This window comes from Equus asinus, chromosome 1 (genome assembly GCF_041296235.1).
Source record: "Equus asinus isolate D_3611 breed Donkey chromosome 1, EquAss-T2T_v2, whole genome shotgun sequence".
Lineage (NCBI taxonomy): Eukaryota > Metazoa > Chordata > Mammalia > Perissodactyla > Equidae > Equus > Equus asinus.
Window position 1 is genome coordinate 90,691,202 of NC_091790.1, and position 5,620 is coordinate 90,696,821.

General features: G+C 40.5%; 1 pseudogene; it reads right to left on the reverse strand.

Moving 5' to 3' along the window:
• Positions 1-441: 441 nt before the first annotated feature.
• On the reverse strand, positions 442-879 carry LOC106833156 (small ribosomal subunit protein uS15-like; annotated as a pseudogene).
• Positions 880-5,620: the final 4,741 nt, after the last annotated feature.

Sequence of the window (5,620 nt, forward strand, 5' to 3'; positions counted from 1 at the left end):
CCCACAATATCTCATTTTTTAAATCAAGAGTTGGTTTAGTTTTCCAGGCCAGCCCTCATGACATGGCTTACTATGGTAAATTTATACTATTCACTGCACAGAATAAACAAAATCCTCTTTATTACATTGTTTCTCTTTGTTCCAGGTTCCAGCTTGGTATTCCAGAAACTCATTTTTCTCACAATCTCAGAAATAAAAGTTCTCCCCTATGACTCTCACTAACAACCCCAGTTACATGGACTTAACTTTCTCTTGTGTCCTGATGACACTGGTGGAAGATGGGGCACTGAGGCTTCCTGGCATGGGTGGGCAGGAAGAGAAAGAACCATGTGTGGAGCTGGTGGGAAGAGACAGCAGGATCAGAAAGGCAAAGCTAGCCCAGGGTTGTGGTTCTCTTTTTTTTTCTAGTTAATGACTTGTTGCTTGACTACATAGACAAATTTATGCAACCAGCACAGGCGCTGTGGATTACTCATATTTCCAACTGAAGGAGATGACTCATCTAGTCTTATAATACCTAGCCAACTGGTAATATGGCTCTCAATCAGAATCAGATGGAAGTTAGCCCCCCTATCCTTTTTGTTCCTCTCAAGATGCTTTCAAACTGAAACAGCTTTCTTAAATTAGACTTAAGACTTTGAGTCCTTTGTACTTAAGAATTCCTAAGATTTTATTGTCTGTCACAAAGCATACTTGTTCAGTGCCATGTGAGTGTCTCAGGACCACATCGGTTTGTGAGGGAGTCGGGCACTTATTGGCCAGTTTGTAGATCTCCTCTTTTGTGTCATCAAACATCAACTGCAGCCAGGTGGGGATGCTGTGGCAGAAGGGCAGAGCCTACTGGGACAAGCCCTTCACAGGAGCATACATGTGACCCATGATGGTGGTGGTCAGGCAGCAAAATAAAGCCTCCATGGCTGTGGTTCTTAAAAAAAGCTGGCTCCCCAGGGGGCTGGGCAGAGCACCTGTTTTTCCTACAAGGGCTACAAAAAATAATCTATATTATTAATGATTTTTTTACCCATTTTCATTTATGACTCTGTGGCTCCATTCACCTATACTAGCAGATAAAAAGTAACACATCAGGTCCTCTTCGGTTCTTGTTCCCTCATCTCTCTTTAATCCAACATCTATGGTTCTGGGTCTTAAGCAGGGTATAGGGGGTGAGAAGGAACATGTTGTCCTGGTCAACTCTGGCATCTGTGGAGAGAGATGCTCACAGCTCCTTGTCCTTGACCAATGTTTGGAACACAGGAATTTTTTATGAGGCTGCCACTTCCTCCTTGATCTGTTCACACGTGTGGCCTGTAGGTTGGGTTTAACTCATAGGTACCACAGTAGACTGAATGTTTATGTCCATCTCCCAAATTCATGTGTTGAAAACCTAACCTCCAAATGATGATATTTGGAGCTGGGGCCTTTGGGAGGTGGTTAGGTCATGAGGATGGAATGCTATTGAATGGGATTAGTCCCCTTAAAAAAGAGCTCCCAGAGAGCTCCCTAACCCTTTCACCATGTGAGGACACAGTGAGAAGATGACTATGAACCAGGAAGTGAGACTTCTCCAAACACTGAATCTTCTGGTGCTTTGATCTTAGACTTCCCAGCCTCCAGAACTGTGAGAAATATTTCTGTTGTTTATAAGCCACCCAGTCTATGACATTGTGTGACAGCAGCCCAAATGTACTCAGGTACACTTAGTTTGACCTGCACAATTGAGCCAATTAAAAATTGAGTTTTTAAGTTAAGGTTTGATGTAAAAAACCAAAAAGGGGGCCAGCCCTGTTGCTGAGTGGTTAAGTTTGCATGCTCTGCTTCAGCAGTCCAGGGTTTCATCTGCTCAGATCCTGGCCACGGACATGCACTGCTCATCAAGCCATGCTGAGACAGCATCCCACATAGCACAACCAAGAAGGACCTACAATTGGAATATACAACTATATACTGGGAGGCTTTGGGGAGAAAAAAAATCAAAAAGTCTGGCAATGCTGGCCCCTACTCCTGTTGGGCCCATCTACTGAGAACAGTTTGTGGGTTATTTCTGCTCCAGGATATTAAAAGTTCTCTTTCTCTCTCTGATGGCCTCTCAGGCTCTCTCTCCTTTATCACCTCAGTCAGGTGGCATCTTTTCCTAGGATGAAGGAGAGTCTGCATTCCTCTTGCTGCTGAATAAAACATTTTGTTTATGTACATAATAAAGTCTCTTCCCCTAAAGGCAAAAGCCAGAAAGACTGGAAAGGCTTTAGAAAAATTTTTCTGTTACATTGCTTGAGGAAATGAATGACGGAAACTCCTCAAATAAAAGGAAGGGAATAGGAATGGGAAAACGCCACTGTAAATTAATATGTAACAATAATATACAGCCACGGTGACTTAATTTAAGAAAATAATGCATGCTCATTGTGAAAGTTCAAACGTTACAGAGGTGATGTATTGGGAAATGAATGTACCCAGATATCCTGCATCCAGAGATGACTAGTTTCACTTATTCTTTCAGAGTTGCTATTTGTAATTATTTTTCAGAAATAGGATCATACTCCTGTATCATTCTATATTTTGATTTTTTCCACTTAACAGTATATTCTGTACATCTTTCCATGTCCGTCCATACTTATTTATCTCACTTTTATTGACAGAAAGATTCTTTGTGATGATTGAACCATTTATTTCTCCAATCCCCAGTGGTGGACCTTTTGGTTGCTTTAAATTTTTATTATAAGAGAAGCAGTGAACATTCTTCTACATACATCTTTGCAAAACTTGTACAAGTCTGTCCTGGAGAGGATCTTCTGGATCAAGAAGCATGTACATTTGAAATCTTGGTAGACTTTGCCAATAAATCTTCCAAATTTTAGTGTCAGTAACATTGAATTAGAATTTCTATTTTCTCCACACCCTTGCCAACATTCTGCTTTATCAAGTAAATTTGATTCACATCATACCTTGCTACTAAAAATATGACTAAAATATAATTTTCTGACTTAGAATATAGTAAGTACATCGGTGACATTGAAAATTTTCTTTAATACGATTTTTGATTTGTTTCACTTAGTGAAAAATTAATAGGAAGAGAAACAAGGATGGGGAAGCTAAAGAGATTGAATCCAGTCTGGGTTTCTAGAGGAGGCCAGCCCCAAGCCAGGTGATGGAGACAAGGGGGTGTGCAAGAAGAGCAGGGGAGACATACGTCCATGAGGGCACTGGTCAATAGGGAAGAATCAAGGTCAGCTTTTCACTGATGCCATCTTTAGACTTACATGTCCAAAACCTAGTTTCAGGGAATCTTTACTGATTATTGGGAAAATTATAGCATAGCAAGAAGGTATAAAAACATTACATTGGGCCATTTGTGTCAGCAGCTGGAGGATGGGGAGATTTATCTCTCAGAAATGAAACAGAAAAGAGAAAAGGGTAATAAGTTAGTAAATTCAACTTCTCTCTCAGACATAAGTTTAAAACTAGGGATGTGTTCTCAAACACTCCAGATAAGACCAGGTCTCTGGAACCTACTATTATATCTCTCTTTTCTTTACCTTTACAGAACACATCACAATTTGTGATCATTTTATTAATATTCACTTCTCTATTCAACCATAAACTCTAACATAGCGTTCCTATTGCCTGATATAGGGCCCCACATATAGTAAATGTTAATAAATATTTGATGAATAAAATAAGAAAGAGAATGAGAGAGGGGACAGGGGAGGTGGAGAAAAGGATGGGGAAAGGAGAGCAGAGGGAAGAAGAGAGGAGAAAAGAGAAGAGAAGAGGAAGGAAAAAGAAAAGAGAGAGGTGGAGATTAGAACAAGCCAGTGGTGTACACAGGCTGGGGTACACAGTATGGAATGGAATCTCACTGGATATTTGTGCCCTGGGGAGATGGAAGAACCTTGAGTACATTAACGATCTGGGCATTAGGGATTGGTAGGTGTCTTAGCTTCTTTTTTTGTTTAATTATTTTATTGAGGCCATATTGGCTTATAACATTGTATAAACTTCAAGTGTACATTATATTTCAGTTTCTGTATAAACTGTGCATGTTCACCACCAATAGTCTAGTTTATATCCATCACAATACATATGTACCCCTTTACCCTTTTGGCCCTCCCCTCATTCCCTACCCCTCTGGTAACCACTAATCTGTCCCCCTTATCCACGTGTTTGTTTATCTTACACATATGAGTGGAATCATAATGTTTGTCTTTCTCTGCCTGACTTATCTTGCTTAGCATAATACCCTCAAGGTCCAACCACGTTGCTGCAAATAGCACGATTTTGTCTGTCTTTTTTTGATGGTAAGTAGTAGTCCACTGATATATACCTGTCGACGAAAATAATCCATATCCAATCTATAAATGAAAATTTGGGTGAGTTTATTCTGAGCTTAAATCTGAGGATTATAACCCGGGAGAGTCTTTCCACAAAGGAACAGAACACTCCAAAGAGGTGGGGGGGTATACAGGGTCGTTATATGCCCTCAAAGAGGATGTTTCACATATGATTGGAATGCCCCTTTTACAATAGTCGCGAGACTACTCTGTTGGCACAGGGATTGATGGAAATAGCAGGTAGGTCTTCTGTCTCGGTGAACACAGCAGGGTGGCAGTCTGTTGTCTCCAGCTGGGTGGTCACAGGTGAGCTGGGAGGTGAGTGCAGCAATCAGTTCCTAGCCTAAGGAAAAATGCTAATGTCGGGGGAGAAGTTGCATCTTTATCTCAAGGGCCTTTGTTCTGGCCATAGGAAATGTCTAAGCAGATATGCAATGCGTGCTCAATAGCCAGTCAGGCCCTTTTGGAGGAAAAAAAGAAGTCAGGCCGAATTAGGTTTATACCAAATGGCTTCCTCATATGCTCCAATATATCCTATTGCTTGCCATTTTTATTTGTCATTTTCCCCTTTTGATCTCTAATCTTTCGATAGAAAGCATTTATGATCAAATATTGTCCCTCGGCGCCAGGGTGGTTGCTGCCTGCCCTGGGTCCATCATGTCCCTCGGTGCTAGGCTTTTATCTTATTTATGTGCCTAGTCATCCACGTTGGGGGGAAATAGTGGACAAGCATAGAAGTATATTTATTAACAGAGGAAGCATTTCATATGTTATGTAATTAATTTAGATTGTTGCACAAACATTGCATATGCGTTTTCTATGACACCTTGCATTTACATTGTATATGATTATAGAACAAGTACAGTAACGATAAGAACAGCATTTTTGAAAGGATTAGTCTGAAATGAATTCTTAGTCATAGTCCATATCAGAAAAGGAAATTTGTCCAGGGTTATAAGACAGACTGACCATCTCAAGCTGTCGAGCAATCATTACTTTAGTTTGTATGCTACTCTTACAACACTGAGTAAAGAAAACAACAATTAGTTTGAATAGTATGACCAGTACAAGGATTCCAATAAGTAATAGAAATAGGAATTCCAATCCGGATTGAAAAAGGGAACAGGTACTGAAAGGGAATCAATGAAACAAATCAAACTAGGTGCAGGATCGCATAAGGCATCCACCTGCTTCTTCATGTGCTTTAGCAGAGATGACACATTGGAAGACTCATCAGGTATAAAAACACAGCATTCAGTCTGAATGATTGCACACGTGCCACCTTGGGATGC